The sequence below is a fragment of the Jaculus jaculus genome, chromosome 7, assembly GCF_020740685.1.
Source record: "Jaculus jaculus isolate mJacJac1 chromosome 7, mJacJac1.mat.Y.cur, whole genome shotgun sequence".
Lineage (NCBI taxonomy): Eukaryota > Metazoa > Chordata > Mammalia > Rodentia > Dipodidae > Jaculus > Jaculus jaculus.
The window spans coordinates 123,169,467-123,185,452 of NC_059108.1; the positions used below are offsets into that span (position 1 = coordinate 123,169,467).

The 15,986-nt window shown below is 49.2% G+C and overlaps 1 long non-coding RNA gene across 1 annotated transcript in view; it reads right to left on the reverse strand.

Annotated features, from left to right (window-relative positions):
* Positions 1-1,042: 1,042 nt before the first annotated feature.
* Positions 1,043-15,986, reverse strand: part of LOC123462119 — a 31,474-nt gene continuing 16,530 nt past the window's right edge. The window contains exons 2-3 of the long non-coding RNA XR_006638118.1: positions 10,947-10,992; positions 1,043-1,146 (exon numbers count right to left, since the gene is read on the reverse strand). This is a non-coding gene — a long non-coding RNA (uncharacterized LOC123462119). The remainder of the gene's footprint in view (positions 1,147-10,946; positions 10,993-15,986) is intronic.

The following is a 15,986-nucleotide window of genomic DNA, read 5'->3' on the forward strand; positions in this document are numbered from 1 at the left end:
TCCAGCCCCGCATCCTGCCGGGTGCTCCTGCTAGGGAGTGCTCGGAGCTCCGTGGCATCCTGTTTGTTCAGACCCCTTTGTCTTCCACTAGAGCAATGGGAGAGAGGATTCCTCTGAGTCCCTTTGCTTCGGGCTTTGAAATCAGATGCTGGCACACCTGATTACACTCAATAGCTGGAAGTGGTAAGGATGTCCGATGGCAGAGGGAAGGCTCTTGTTTTGAGCTCTGCAGGCCCGGAAGGCCGGGTGGGAAGGGGGTGGGGGCTGGGTTTTCACCTCCTCTAGGCCGTGCTGGAGGTGGCAGGATGCTCTGGCAGAGAAAGCAAACAGTGTAACTGGGGGGAATCTCGTCACCTGTCAGAAGGCGTATGAGCTGTCCCTGGGGACACACACTGGGGTCACATCCATGCTCTCTACTACACATCCCCAGATGGGAAACATTCACTTCTAGCAAACCTTTGCCACCACAACCAGGAGGGCCAAATGTGTGGATGCTGCTTCTCCGTGGAGTACTGCCTCTGAGGCCTTGGATGATGCCTACCCTCTACCACAGTGGCAACCTCCTGCAGCATGCCAGTGAGCTTTAAAGGGCCCTCAACCTCAACGTACTGCCTCCCTCCCAGCAGAGAGGCCACACTGTTCATTAGGCCAATGGCTTCAGGAGTCTTTGGGGGTGGGGGGTGGTCAGGCTGGAGAGATGCTCAGTGGTTAAGGCACTGGCCTATAAAGCCAAAGGATCCAGGTTCAATTCCCCAGTACCCACATAAACCAGATGCACAAAGTGGCACATGAGTCTAGAGTTTGTTTATAGTGGCTAGAGGCCATGGTGTGTGCCCATTCTCTCTCAATTTCTCTCTCTCTCTCTCTCTCTCCCTCTCTGATATATGTATATATATTAAAGTCATTGGGACCATTGCCACAAACAGAAAGAAGAAAGAGTAGCCATGTGCCCATGCCCGGTTTGAGAAATGAAATGAATTAGTCCCAAATAGTCAAAGCCTTGCCATCCATCTCAGTGGCCCCCAGGAAAACTGCGCAGTCATTCTCATGCATTTCCCAGTAGACTCTGTCCCAGTGATGTGTCTTTCATTGTGGGAGTTGATTAACCTTCTGGAAGCTTGCTGTCTTCATCTGTATACAGGGCTCCTGAGAGGATTAAAGGAAATGAGGTATGATAAATATTCAGCTGTTGTTCTGAGAAGGAAAAAAGTCAGCACAAAGAATTAGGTTGAATGCCAAGCCCTTCCCCAGTGTGGCCCTGACTTGCCCTGGCAGCCGCCTCCCCTCCTTGACTCGCCACTTCTTTTCACGTCACTGGGCCCATGTGGGGGCTGTGCTCATCCCAGCGTTGCTAGGTCCTGAATCACTCTGCCTTCAGCCCTGGGCTCAGACCTCACCAGCTCAGGAAGACCTTATCCAGTGCCTCAGTCTGTGACTTCCCATGGCTCCCCATGACACTCCTGCCCTGGACACTGGCTTCTTACTGAGCCACCTGGACAACAAAGATAAGGACAGAGGGTCTTTAGCCAGTGCTGGGGAGACAGCAGGCCCCTGTTCAGTAAGTGAATGAATGAGTACATGAATGAATGACAGTTCGGTCACCAGACCTAACTTTCAGGCCCAGCTACAACGGGGCAGGCAGCCTCCACAGCCTGGCTCTCCTTCTGGGCATCTTGCTCAATGAAGTGCCAAGTCTTCTCTTCTGGAAGCACAAATCTAAAAGGTCTTGAAAGTCCCCCAACACGGGTAGAATGGGAGCAAACGGAGTGTAGGCATGAACTTCCTTTCCTCCAAAATTCTTGAAACAACAATTTCAAAGAAAACCCTACATGGGGAGGAGGTATTCACCCAAACCTGGGACCATTTCTTCTGTGTCCTGATGTTTATATTCTTTTTCTTCTTGAAGCCTGTAAAATTTATTTTTTAAAAGAAATATCCACTTTTTATTTTTGAGGAGAGAGAGAGAGAATAAGCACACCAGGACCTTTTGCCGCTGCTAATGAACTCCAGACACGTGCACCACTCTGTGCATCTGGGCTTGATGCGGGTCCTGAGGAATCGACCCCAGGCTGTCAGGTTTTGTAAAAAAGTGCCTTTAATCACTGAGCCATCTCCACAGCCCCTGTAAAAATTCTTAAAGGCAGAAAATGCGAGCTTGTTCCTCTTGCCTAGAAAATACACTTTACTGTCAGAGAAGCTAATTACTGGTGATTTAGGTGCTCTTACCCATGCAATGTGGCCTGTGCAAGGGTGTATTTAATGCTGTGGACTCAGCTTTCGCCATGGACTTTCAGGGGATGTGGCTCAGAAAGGGGATCAAGAGCAGGCATGGTGGGAACCTTCACAATGAACTGTTTTGGTACATGGCACATGGAAGGAAGTGTAAACTGAAAACATGAGCAGGTGCTAGGGTGTGGCCTCAGGACATGGAGGCTACATTACTGCTATCGTTATTCTATTTCTTTAGAAACTTTAAAATGTCTTTAATTTAAAAAAAAATTTGTTTATTCTTATTTATTTATTTGAGAGCAACAGACAGAATGAGAAAGAGGCAGAGAAAGAGGCAGAGAAAGAGACACAGAGAGAATGGGTATGCCAGGGCCTCTAGCCACTGCAAAGGAACTCCAGATGTATGCACCTCCTTGTGCATCTGGCTAACGTGGGTCCTGGGGAAATGAGCCTGGAACCAATGCCCTTAGGCTTCACAGGCAAGCGCTTAACCGCTAAGCCATCTCTCCAGCCCAAAATGTCTTTAATTTTTATTCACCTATAATTCACATAATACAAAACTGACCATTTTAAAATGGCCATTAGTGCATTCACAATAATATACAACCATCACTTTAATCTAGTTCCAAAATGTTTTTATCACCCCTAACCATTAAGCAATTGGAACCTTACAGTATGTGACATTTTGTGTATGGAGTCTTCCACATTGTATCATGTATCCAAACTTCATCACTTGCGACAGCCTATTAATATTCCATTGTGAAGATACAATATACCTGGGGAGTTATTTCCACCTTTTGGCTACTGAAGATAAGGCTGCAATAAACTTGTATGTATCTGAACGCCTTTTTTCAATTCTTTGGGGGCATATGCCTAGAAGTTGACTTAGTAGGTCATATGTGGATTCTGATTTTTCCAGTTTTTTGAGGCTCCACCATGCTATCTTCTACAGTGATAGAATCATTTCGCATTCCCACCAGCCAGGTGTGAGCACAGGTCAGTTTATGCTTTCAGGAGTCACATTCTGCAGTGGCACAAGACCCTTCTAAATGGCTGGTTTCCGTGCACAGAGAACTCACTATTTGCATGTAAAGACACAAACTTAACATGCATATGCAGACAGAAAAAGGAGAGACAGTGGAGCCTTCGGCTGCAAGTTGAAGGATGGTTCAGAAATGTGATGGACTTCCCTCGCTCCTTGTCATGCTCGGAAGGGGAGAGACCTGAGGTGTCTTTGTCTACTTATGTCTTATCTTCATTTTGTGTTTTGTTTTAATTAGTCCCCACTTCTACCCTGTTCTCAGGACAATAGTGTCATAGTGACCTTCTAATCTTTAGCCAAACCCCATAAACATGGGGGACCCCAGAACAAGATCCAGAAATGCCAACTATGTAAAGAACAAACTCATCACGGCACTGATTAGCATCTGCAAGCCAGAAATAGAAGGGCACCTTTGAGATGAAAACATGAAGTTGTTCATAGGAGCTGCTGAGGAGAAAAGTCAGGCCACCAACCCATCAGAGAGGAAGAGGCACGAAGCTGGTTTCTCTCTTGAAACCCCCTGGAGGAGCTGAGCCCCTTGTAAAATGTACATAGAAGTATTATTTGACTAGAAGAATCAGAAACGATCGAAGCTGAAAAAACACGAGTTTGCGAGGGAAACTTCTTGTAGAGGCCCAGAAAGCCCTGGGAGAAAGTCCTCTCTAGTAGATGTGCACCCTTGTGGTTGACTAAAAGGCTGAAGGAGGAAACAGACGGGAGAGGTCAGGCCATGGCAGGGCCAGAGGGGACTGCTGTGGAAAGAAAGGAGTTGGCTATCTGGACATTTTCTAACTGTAGGGCCTAGGAGGTTACAGACATGGAAGGAAAGACACCAGGAGAGCCAGTGCTTCCGTGGGGTCTGGCAGGAAAAAGATGCAACACGTAACAATTCCTCATAATTCACTCATCAGCTACAGGTTCATACTCCGTCTCGCATAGATGAGGACACTGAGGCTCCGAGACGTCAGGTCACCTAGGTGAATGCTGGCACAGAACCAGACCTTGAACCCAGGTCTGCCTGTACTCAGTTTGCAGCATAAAAGGATCAACCGTCCCCCCAGGGATGGGTGGATCAGCACCCCACAATGCTCAGCTCAACTTCATGATGAGAAAGCCTTTCTTTCTTCTTCCTCTTAGCAGTGAAATCAAGGCTCTTATTTAACACTGCAAGGTCGAGCACTGACGGAGATAAAATGGCAGCCGCAGCAAGACTTAACTTCTGATCACCAGCAGCACTGGAGTTTCTGTTTGTCGGGAGGTGGGCTGAGAGCAAAGTTGTGCTGGGACGGCCCGGTCAGGCCCTGCTAGCAGCAGCCAGATGGCAGACCGTCTGCCCTCAGGGGGAAATGTAGTCAAGGACCCAGCCAGCTTCTCTTAGCCCCAAGGCTCTGAAGTCCTTTCTCCTCTCTCAACCACAGAGAGAAAAGTGATGACGCCCTTAGATCCGAGGTCTTTTGGTGTGAAAAGCTAGAGTGTGCACTGCTGCGTGTGTCCCCTGCCTTTCCATCCTCACGGAGGACACAGCCTGACGTGGCCCCCACCCCATAGCCAGCAGGAGAGAGGACCCTGGCTGGGTAGAACAGCTCAGTAAAGTCCTAGCCCGGGCAAATGGACAGTGTATTTGAAGTCCTTTCTTTGCAAGAGTGGGCTCACCAAGTGCCACATGTTCTCCCTCATATGTGGACCCTAGCTACAGATGACTGGGCTTCTGCGTGAGAAGGAAAATATTTAGTAGCAGAGGCCAGTAAGTTAAAAAGGAGACATAAAGGGAAGAGAAAGGAAGGGAGGAGGGTACTTAATAGGTTGATATTGTATATATGTAAGTACAATGATTGAGATGGGGAGGTAATATGATGGAGAATGGAATTTCAAAGGGGAAAGTGTCGGGGGCGGGGAGGGAGGGAATTACCATGGGATTTTTTTTATAATCATGGAAAGTGTTAATAAAAATTAAAATAAATTAATTAATTAATTAAAAAAAAAGAGTGGGCTCACGTGAACTCCACTTATCAGGGGTGCCCAAACTTTCAGGAGAATCCTGTTTTCAAGAAAGTCTTGGGAAGCTGGGTGTGGTAGTGCACATCTTTAATCCCAGCACTTTGGAGGCAGAGGTAGAAGGATCGCCATGAGTTCGAGGCCACCCTGAGACTACATAGTGAATTCCAGGTCAGCCTAGGCCAGAGTGAGACCCTACCTCAAAACACCAAAAAAAAAAAAAAAAAAAAAAAAAAAGTCTTGGGAGATCAGCCCGGGTCTCCCTCTTGCCATAGCCAAGGCTGAGGTCGGGCCACTTGTCCCCATCCTCCCAGAAGTCTGTGTGAGAGGGAGTGCAGCTTCAAAGAGACAACCATGGCCTTGCCAGATTTCCTCCCACACAGACCTCTGCACAAGATAAAGCCAGCGGGGCACCACCATGGGACAGTCACATAATAAATCCCGGTCAGGTCTCCTGCGATCATTGTTCTGTGCGGTTGTTTTGAGTCCAGGCGAAAGGAAGGAAGAGCCCTGTGCTATCAGGCTGAGGAAAGAGGATGCTCTCCTGACGGCTCTTGTTGCCCTTGGCCACCCTCATTTTAAATGTGAGGAAACCAAAGGGCAGCGTGTGGGCTAACCCCACCCACGGTGTGAGGAGCCGCCAGCCACGGCCCGGTCAGTCTGCGCTGAGCCTTCTGGGAAGGCGGCAACCTCCGTCCAAACCAACAGCAGCATCTTGGTGGCCCGGCCCTTATCCTTTCACTCAGCCGCGGAGGCTGACAGACGAAGCGCAGGGTCGGTGGCACCAGGAGCTGGAAGCAGGCCTTGGAGGAGCCTGGGTGGCCGCTATGCAGCCCTCGGGCTGAGAACCAAGGCTTGTAAGGCCTGCTGGGCCAGAACGGGACTTCCCAAGTTCCTCCGGCCTACTGCCTGTTTCTCAAGAGAGTGAGAAGTTCACGGTCCAGGGGGACAGTCCACTTTGGGACTCTAGGCCTTTCCTACGCCGGGCCTAGGTTCAAGCGCAAGCGTGGGACGAATGGCGGGCCCCTTCAGCCACGGTGGCCGGATTCCTTCAAGGAACTCGAGCAGAAACCCTCGGCTTTCCTTAAACCGTTTGCTGCCAAGGGAAGGGCAGAACTGAGCGTTCCTCTTGACAGACTCTCAAGCTCGGGCAGTCCTTTGCCTCTAGCAGACATCTCTCCTGCCCAGCACCCAGACTCTGACTTGCCAGGTGCCTGGCTGCCACAGCTTGGTCACCTTTGTCTGGGCTAGAAGGCCATGTCTGAGCCATCAAAGGAGCCTCCACGAGAGAAGACGTCAATGTGCTTCCTCAACCAGAAAGGTGGTTTCAGTTTGGCCAAAGCAGTCCAACCAAACAAGCAAAAGCCTGTCAAATGAAAGATGGGGGTTTCTGGGAGATCACAAAACAACAAAATGGGAGCCATTATCAGACTTGTCCCAGCCCGAAGGAGCAGAGCCTTTGAAGCCACAGACAGGCTGAACAGAACTTTCCACCTGAGAGACGCTGGAGATGGGAGGACAGGCTGCGCACAGCCCCCACAAAATCTGATCAAAGCCTGTTGCAGAAGGGAGGGGGGCACACAGCTGCAGCTGGCTCCCCTCGCCCCACCATGGGGCCACCTTGGGATCTCTGAAGGCAACTGGACTGTCTTTGCAGGGGCCTGTGGGAAAACCCAGCACAGATGCACTGTGCAGCCACGCCCCTGGAGCACTGCTGGGAGAGGGAAAATAAACCCCTCAGTGGTCCTGAAAAGAAAGGCAAGGAATCAAAGTGCGCGCACACACACACACACACACACACACACACACACACACACACAAAGACCACCCACCTGATGGCCTACCTTTCGGAAACAAATAACTCCTGGCTTCCTAGGCCTGCTTCTAAAAGAACAAATGCACTGAACACTCCTCAAAGGTCTGGGCACCCCAGGATTTGTGGGAAGCTGAGGCCCCTTCTAAGCATCGGAAGCTTAATTTAAAGTAGTGCCTATTCAAGGGCTTCCTTGTATCCACTCGGCCCTGGGAACCTGGAAGACAAGAGCTCTCTGGTAGGGGCTTATGTACATGCTGTTAGCTCAGAAAGTCCTCTCAAACTAAATGGCTGTATCTGCCAGGGATAATTCTAGGTGCATCTTCCAGGCTGGCCCAGGGGGAAGAGGACACGTCCAAGTCGTCTCATCCCTAGATGGCTTTTATAGGTCCTGCCAGACTTGCCCTTGCAGGATAACCTTGGCCTCCTAGCCCGGCTTCGCCACTCTTCCTCCTGCTTGAAGTGCCTTGCCCTTCACGGAGCCTGCCCTTTGAACTTGCCTGCAGCGAGTACAGCAAACCAACGTCCACCATCCTCTCTCCTCAAGGATACAGGACATTGAGCAATGCTGTCTTCTTGACCTTGCACCTGAGCCACAGCAGCTGTGGTTACCCGCACAAGACCTGAACAATATTGGGCCTGTCAACAGCCCATCATGGAGGAGGTGGAGCCCACCAGGCTTTACCCGTCTGAAGAGGGGGAGTCATTTTCTTCAGTGGTGTAGCCACTGATGAGTTACTTATGCTCCTCTAGATAACTCCCAGCATTCACACACACACACACACACACGTAGAAGGGGGATAGTGGGGAAGGAAAAGGGCTTCAGTGGGGAGAGGATCAAGAGAGTTAATGGTGGATGAATATGATCTAAATACATTATATTACGTGTATGAAATTGTCAAAATAAATAAGAACTGAATGAAAAAAAAAAGGAGAACCCTTTCAGACTTCCTCTTATGAATGGCTTTAGAGGAGGGTAGAGGAGGATTTGATATAGGGGCCTTGGAAGGTTTGGACTGGGGAGGGAGGATATGGAGGGAATAGATTGCCTGGAGGAAGCCTTAGGGAAAATTGAGACAAGAAGAGCCCAGGATCAACCAGCTGGCATTCATTCCAAAGTAGGCTCAGGGCTAGAGAGGGCTTTAGGGAACCAAGAGCAGAATCAGAAAGAGGCATCTCCTTACCCCTCCTCCAGAGCTAGATCCTGAAGAGGTAAGGCAGTGGGAGAGCTGAGCTCCCAGCCCCCACTCGCTAGATCTGAATTTTTGTGTCACATGATGGTGTGAAACGGGTGGGGTGATCTCCATCTTCGAGGACACTTAAGAGATTCAGAAGAGTGTCCAGCGCTCTCCAAGGACATTTTTGGAACTGTTGACTTGAAACTCAGCCTGTAGGCAGCCTGGCTCTGAAATTCACAACCTTTCATACTGATTTTACTGCTGCCCGCCCTGCGTCTCAGGGATAGGAAGATGTCGGTAGATGTTCCATAAATATTTATTAAGTGGAACTGACTTGAGCAGCCAAACACACACAGACCTCCTCTACCCTGACCAAGAGGAATCTTTTCAGGTCCTGGTTCTAGAAAGAAATTCTCTAAAGTACCAAATAAAAATCCTGCTCTGAGGTGCAAGGAGACCTTTTTTTGAAATGAATACCCAATAAAGTTTATGTGCCCCCCAAAAAAGAAAATACAGAAGGGAACTGCTGTAATATAAAAGGCAGAGTAGGTAGATAATAAAATGCCGCAGCGTTGCCTTTCATCCAGGAAGCACAAAGCCTTTATAGGCTCTAATTACATCTTCATCCCCACCACCCCTTCAAAGTCGCTAGGCCCATGTTTAACAGTGCCCCTTATTTCAGGCATGGACACATTCCAGTACCAAAAGCTTTAGCGTTTCTCAAGGCAAACAGAGAGCAGAGCAGAGCTTCATTCCTCAAACCTGACTGGGTGCTATCTCCCGCTGCTTTCTAGCTTAACTAAAGAAACCGAGGTTTTCATCGAGGAGTCTGGAGGCAAAGAGAATCGGAAGGCCTAGAAACGAGGGCGAGCAGAACTGAGCAAGCAGGCTTCTGCTTGGGACCCACATGATAAAAATGCCCTCCTTGCCCCTTTGCACAGTGGACCTCTACACACCTCAGTGGGTTTGTTCAGTCACAGGGTTGGAAAGGTGTGGGCTGGGTCATACCAGGCAATACCCATGGAGGCTGGAGGAAAGTTCTGGAGGAGTCGGGTCCTGCTGGGGATGGAAAAGGGAGTGTGGTGGTTTGAGTCAGGTGTCCCCCATAAATGTAGGTCTTCTGAATGCTAGGTTCCCAGCTGATGGAGATTTGGGAATTAACGCCTCCGGGAGGCGGTGTGTTGTTGGGGGCGGGCTTATGGGTGTTATAACCAGTTTCCCCTTGCCAGTGTTTGGCTCACTCTCCTGTTGCTATGGCCCACCTTACGTTGGCGAGGAGGTGATGTCCACCCTCTGCTCATGCCATCGTTTTCCCCTGCCATCGTGGAGCTTCCCCTTGAGCCTGTAAGCCAAAATAAATCTCTTTTTTTCCCCCACAAGCTGCTTTTGGTTGGTGATTTCTACCAGCAATGCGAACCTTCTTATGCTAGTTTATTTCCAGTCATATCGTTTTTCTGCCAAATAGCATTAGATACAAAGTCTGTCACTGGATCCTGAAGCCCATGGTGGTATGACTCTCTCTGGCAAGCCAGTCATTTCTGATTCCTCTCTGGCTTTCACTAGCTAGTCACTGCTCCTGAGCTGCAGATCCGTGGAAGGCGGGGACCCATAGCAAGAGATCCCTAACTCTAGATCACACCCAACACGAACATACTAAATAGTATGTAAAATCCACACTGATTTGAAAGGGCTATGAAATTTCTAGCTGATCTTTGTCACTGCATGTTCTCGGGCCCTAAAGTCTAATACCCAAGCAAATCCAGCACCATGGGGTTTCCAAACTGGTGCCAAGGAACCCTTTGGAGATTCGCCTAATATTTAAGTAGGGGAAAGATCTAGCATGAGCAAATTGGATATTGGACACACACACAAATAACCCATTCCCAAAGCAAAGACATTGCTTTTGGGGGCTGGAGAGATGGCTTAGCGGTTAAGACACTTGCCTGCAAAGCCTAACGACCCAGGTTTAATTTCCCAGTACCCATGCAAAGCCAAATGCACAAAGTGGTGCATGCATCTGGAGTTCGTTTGCAGTGGCTGGAGGTTTTGATATGCCCATTCTCTCTGTCTTTGCCTGTCTCTTGTTCTCTGTCACTCTCTGTATGCAAATAAATAAGCAAAAAATTTTTTTTATATAAAAAGCATGCCCAAAGACAGTGCTTTGACCAGTTTTGTGTACTATGCTTTTGAGCAAGATTGTATTTGAACTCTGCTGAGGTTGGGAATAGGGAGGAATTTACAAGCCAAGGCTATGAACATAGTTCATGCACTTCCAGCCTGCCCTTTGCCACAGCTCAGTGGGGGCACACAGAGGAATCCGTCCACAGCCCCAGTGCGCACACTGTGAGAAGGCTATGCTGTGTGTATGATGCACCACAAGATGTTACCTCCTATCCACACCCACTAGGTAAGAACTTGGGCACACTAGGCCCATCTGACATTTGGAAACGAAAAATGAGCTTGTCTATTAGCTTGTTTTATTGTCAGTGCAAACACAGTATTCATAGTACTTATGCTGAAGAAACCATTAGACTAGTCACCGCTGTTGGGGCTGAAGCCAGGAATTGTTTCAGTTTTTCTGGTGACTGTGGATTCCCAGGGAGACATTGATCACTTGGGGGCCAACTTTTTTTTTTTTAAATCTCTTTCATTTTCTACCCAAATTTATCTTTGCTTGTTTGACTGTTACCTCTGTCCAGGTTTTCAGAAGATAGCTTATTCCAGAGAGACTGGGCCTAAAAAGAGAGAGAGAGAAATAATAAGAGACCCCCAAAACATCCGATTTCCAGAAATCCTTTAGTCAAGCTTCTGTCTTCTCAGGCTGGTCTCAGACAGGATGAGCTAAAGCATTCTTCCAGCAGTCCAGGGGAGTTCAGGCAGGAGGGGTCACCTTGGTCACTGCTTCTCACTCCACTGCTCTCACACAACATGAAACCACCTTTCCCAATCCTCTAGTTCAAGAGAAGTGCTATGAAACAGGTGACAAACTTCTCTGACCTCCTTCTCTCTTGACTGATGGCAAAACAATGGCAAACAAACCCAGGCCTGTGTTCGCTGTACAGGAGCCCATTGGAGCGTGGCTGTGTGTGTATGTGTGTGCGTGTGAACACATGGGAGCATAAACATCCTTGGCTTCAGTGTGAGTTCCTGTGTGCTGGGGGTGTGCACAGGAAGGAAAACGGTCCATGTGTTTAAGGAGCGAGGGGTGTACCACCCAGCAACTGGGTACTAGCAGTTAGATGTGAGGGGACTAAGGGAAGGAAGTACTGGGTAGGGGCCTCTCTCTCTCTCTCTCTCTCTCGGTTGGGGGGTTGCTGGGGAAATACCTTTGAGCCTGTAACAGCAGTGCCCACATTCAGTGGTCGGGGGAGAAGACTGAAAGCAACAGAGATTCCATGCCTGTTCTCAGGTAGAAACGTCTGGCAGCTGCCCATACCACAGGTTGGTACACATTCACCGCTGGTGGAGTTCACTTCCTCTGCTAATTACCAGCCCTTGTTTACACAGGACAAAAAAAAAAAAAAAAAAAAAAAGGACTGAAGCTTCAGGTCTCAGCTGTGCCTCTGGTGACGTGGCAAGGTGAAAGACAAATGAAGTCCATTTTCAACATTACCCCACAGCCCCCACCCTTCTCTCTCAGTAAAGCTTTGCTCGAGAACCATTCTGGCGCCCAGTCCGCCCGGCTGGTGGCAGCTTGGGCATTCTTGTGTGCATGTGTGTGTTTTCAAACTTGTCCGGCTTGCTCAGTGAGCTGTGGTTTGTCAGCCAGCCCCAGGAAGTGTTTATGAGCCCTTTCAATGTTACGTCCTGGTTCAGCTTTGTTTGGTAGCATAGGAGGGTAGAGCTGGGCTTTAAGCTTTAATGCCCGGTTCTCCGTGTGAGGGTGCTAGATGGCCTGGCGGCCCATAGTAAGGTGGGGAATTTGACCAACAGCCACCAATTCATACATGTGGGCAGGCAGTTCTCACCTCCACATGGCAAGAAACTGCACTCTGTAAACAAACTCCTTGGCATGTGGCCTCTTTCAAGTCTGCCTTGCTGGTGGTACGCTCATCCAGGCAGTACCCAGCCTATAGTACCCACTCGGTGACCTCTATTTAACCATGGTGCATTCCATTCCATTCAAGAGCCACGCAGTTGTTATGAGGGGTGCCCGGTGCCAGCACTGCCCTCAGCACAGCTCTGGACCTGCTAAATCAAGCGTTTTACACATCTACCTGGATTTCTGGTGCAACTTCTGTTCTCCTTCCAGTCTAGACTCAAGGAAGTAGAGGGGGGAAAAGTCTGGCCCAGGGATCCTGCAGAACAGAGCCTGAACGTATCGGGAACCACAATGTAGACATAGCAGCTCTGAAGGCCGAGCTACGACCCCCGGTTCTGCCTGGTCCCAGGGAGGCCTTGGAAGCTCAGCGAGGGGAAAAGGCTGGGAGTGCTGGACTGTTCTTCACTGTGCCACGGTCTAGCTCTGCAGAGCAGTTTCTGAGTCTAGACTCCCTAAGCTGGGAGAGAAGACCCCAAGATGCTGCTGGGGTCATTTCCCAGGCTTCACCTCGACCCTACACAAACTCGTTCATGGCGGGTGATAGGGGTTTCCTCAGTCCTTCCTCAGATGGAGTTCCACTGTCACTTTCAGACAGGTCACATTCTCTGTCACTAAGAAACCACCAAGCAAAGGCAGAACTTTAAAGATAGGCACTCCTGACTCCTCACTGGCTTTGAGCTGCTGCCTACAGTACGAGGAGAAGCTGGCTAAGGAAAAGGGTCTGGGACAGCGATGGCAGTGGAAGCAGTGGGGTCCAAGACCATTGTTCCTCATAGGAGCTGAAGCTCAGCTCTTGATAGCCAGAGGCCCCTGCACCGAGCCAACGTTCTATGCAAGGTAGTATGGAACTTTGTTCCTGGCTGCCCCAACTCGCATACAAGCCTCCGAAAGGGCAGGAACTGTCGTGGAGTCACCGTGGCAATCTCGCATGGGGTTTCCATGAAGGGAAGGCCAGTCTAGGTCCTATAGGCCTGAAAGGAGGGTGCTCACCCTAACTAGCCAATGGGCAGAGATGGATTTCAAGGGTGAGGGAAGTCTGACCAGTCTGATTCTCATCCTCAGCCCTGATTCTCCTTTGCCTTTAAAATGGAGACATGTTACCCCAAAATTCCCACACCAGAGTGCCATAGAACCACTGGCGAGAGAACTTCATAATGTGGGCAATGTGACACAGCAGGATGGCTCATTATTCAAGCACCCCAGTCCCCTGTGTTACTATCACCTCACAAACAGGAGTGACTGGTGACTTGGAGACTCAGAGCCCCCCCCCCGCCACCTGCAGTTTCCATGGGAGACTGCGTTTTGGAGGCTCTGTTCCTTTACCCGTGAAATAGGAAAGGAGGGATTTTGGGCAAGAACGTAGCTGGTATTACTTTTCATTTTTTTCACTGGTCAAGTGACTATGAAGACACTTCCAGAGGGGTGATGTCTGGGAGGAGTCTTGACCTCAGGATGATGTGGGAACAGAGACACCCTAAATCTGTCCTTCATTGTCCTATGAGCGAGGTGCTGGTCCTCTGAGATTAGCAACCTCCTCTAGCTCAAGGTTGGCAAATGTTCATGGCCACAGGGCAGACAGCAAACACTTTCAGCTCTCTGTCACAGCTATTGAAGTATCCACAGACAATACTAAGCCAATGGGCTCTGTTGTGTCCCAACTAAACTTTACTTACAGAGCTGGGCTGAGGGCCACATGGGAACAGCTGTCTGTGGTTTCCTGCCCTCGGAACTAGCTTACGGTAGGCACCCAGCAAGAACTTGGGGAAATAATTTGTTGAAGATAGGTGAAACGATGCCTCTGCTTGTCCAAATCCTTGGCTTTCAGCTGTTTACGTAGGCCTAGGCGCTGAGTGTCTGCCACACGATCATAGCAGGAAGACCCTCACCTCCTCCAAACTACCACCGCCCACCCCCCAACACAGCTTTGAGAAATCGCAGGCTCATTCAAACCGGCTGCCTAATGGAGAGCAGAGATTTTGTGCCTTCCAGGATAGGTTCTCCCCCACCCCCAAGGCCTTTCCCCTCCATCCCAACTTTGTGGGACACACAATTTGTAATCTCCTTAAAAACCAAAGAAGCAAAGTTTCTGATTCATGTAGATTAAAATCAGCTGCAACCTATTAATGGCCCAGAGCCCAAGACAGATTTTAGGAAACAAAAACACTGGACCAAATTAGACTGCACTGGCCTCTGTCTCCAGGGGAGGGAGGAGGAGTCTGAGGCTAGGGGAGGGAGGAGTGGCCATGTGGTTTGAATTAATCTGGATTCTCTTCCTAAGGCTAATTCACCCAACACAAAGCATGGGGACTGCAATGGCAGCAGCTAGCCTGGGGAGCCTTGCTCTCCCCGATAGAAGCCCCGGGTCCTTACTTGGGGGGTGGGGGTGGGCAGGAGGGCTGGCTGTGTGTCTGTAATTAACAGGTTTCAAAGTGGTTATTTTGGAAAAGAGAATTTCAGTGGCGCGTTAAAATCCTTTCATCAGCCATCAGCTGGCGTCCCAAGGCCTTCAGCAAGGCCCTTGCCACTTAGGGCTTCAGAGAGCTCTGAGTTCCCAGGGTCTCCTCTGAGAAAGAACGGAGGCTTTCGCCATGGGTTTTTATGACACTGATGGCTGCCATGATTTTCATTACGTTGTTTCGTTACTGGGATCATAAAAAATGTTTCTCTTTTCCTAGAGTACCTATGATCATTAAAAAGAAAAAAGTCCCTGGCTTTGGAGGAGTTACATAACATAGCCCCCGTCATGGGAAAGAGGCCCGCAATGGGCTGGAAAAAGCAGAGCTGGCCTCCCATCTTAGGGAACTGAGGTCCACGGGAATCCTGCACCGAGACTCCTCAGCGCAGAGGCTCAAGGCTGTGCATAGAGTTCAGAAAGGTGGAAGTGGGGTGTGACATTTGGTAGAATGGTGCTCTGGGATCCTTGTAAGAGCACGAGGAAAAGGCTGAGTCAGAGGCAGCTTCAAGTCACATGCCAAAGAGGATAGTGGTATGACCTAGGCAAAAAGGCATCTAAGGGCCCCATGGCCCCAAGATGAGCTATGGAAAAGAGAAACATAGATAACAAACTGTATAAGCAATAGATGCAATTTCTCCCTGCTCCAAACAGAACATCTCCCAAACCTGGCCCAAAATCCCAGAACCACATGAGAATGATAGGAACTTTGGTTAAGCCTGCACTATCTGATAAAGTGACAACAGCCTGGCTCTACTTCCTATTTTGATAACTGCTACCTTCTAGAACCTTCTTTCACGGAGAACATGGACAATGTTCTGGAAGAATTGCTGTTGAATCATGTGTGGTGCTTCAAAATAATGATGAGCTCCAGAGCAGCTGTCCTCACTCTCCAGAAGACACACATAAGAACTAGCCCAGAGCTGGAGAGATGGCTTAGCAGTTAAGGTGCTTGCCTGCAAAGCCTAAGGACCCACGGTCGACTCTCCAGATCCCACATTAGCCAGACACACAAAGGTTAGGAAAGCACAAGGTTGCACATGCCCACTAGGTGGCACAAATGTCTGGAGTTTGATTGCAGTGGCTGAGGCCATGGTGTGCCAATTATCTATCTCTCCTCTCTCTCTCTCTAAAATAATAATAATAATTTTTTAAAAAAAGAACTAGTCCACAACAAAGCAATGAAGGTGTATATTCAGAGAATTAGAGAGTTCCAAAGAGGAGAGGGAATTAGT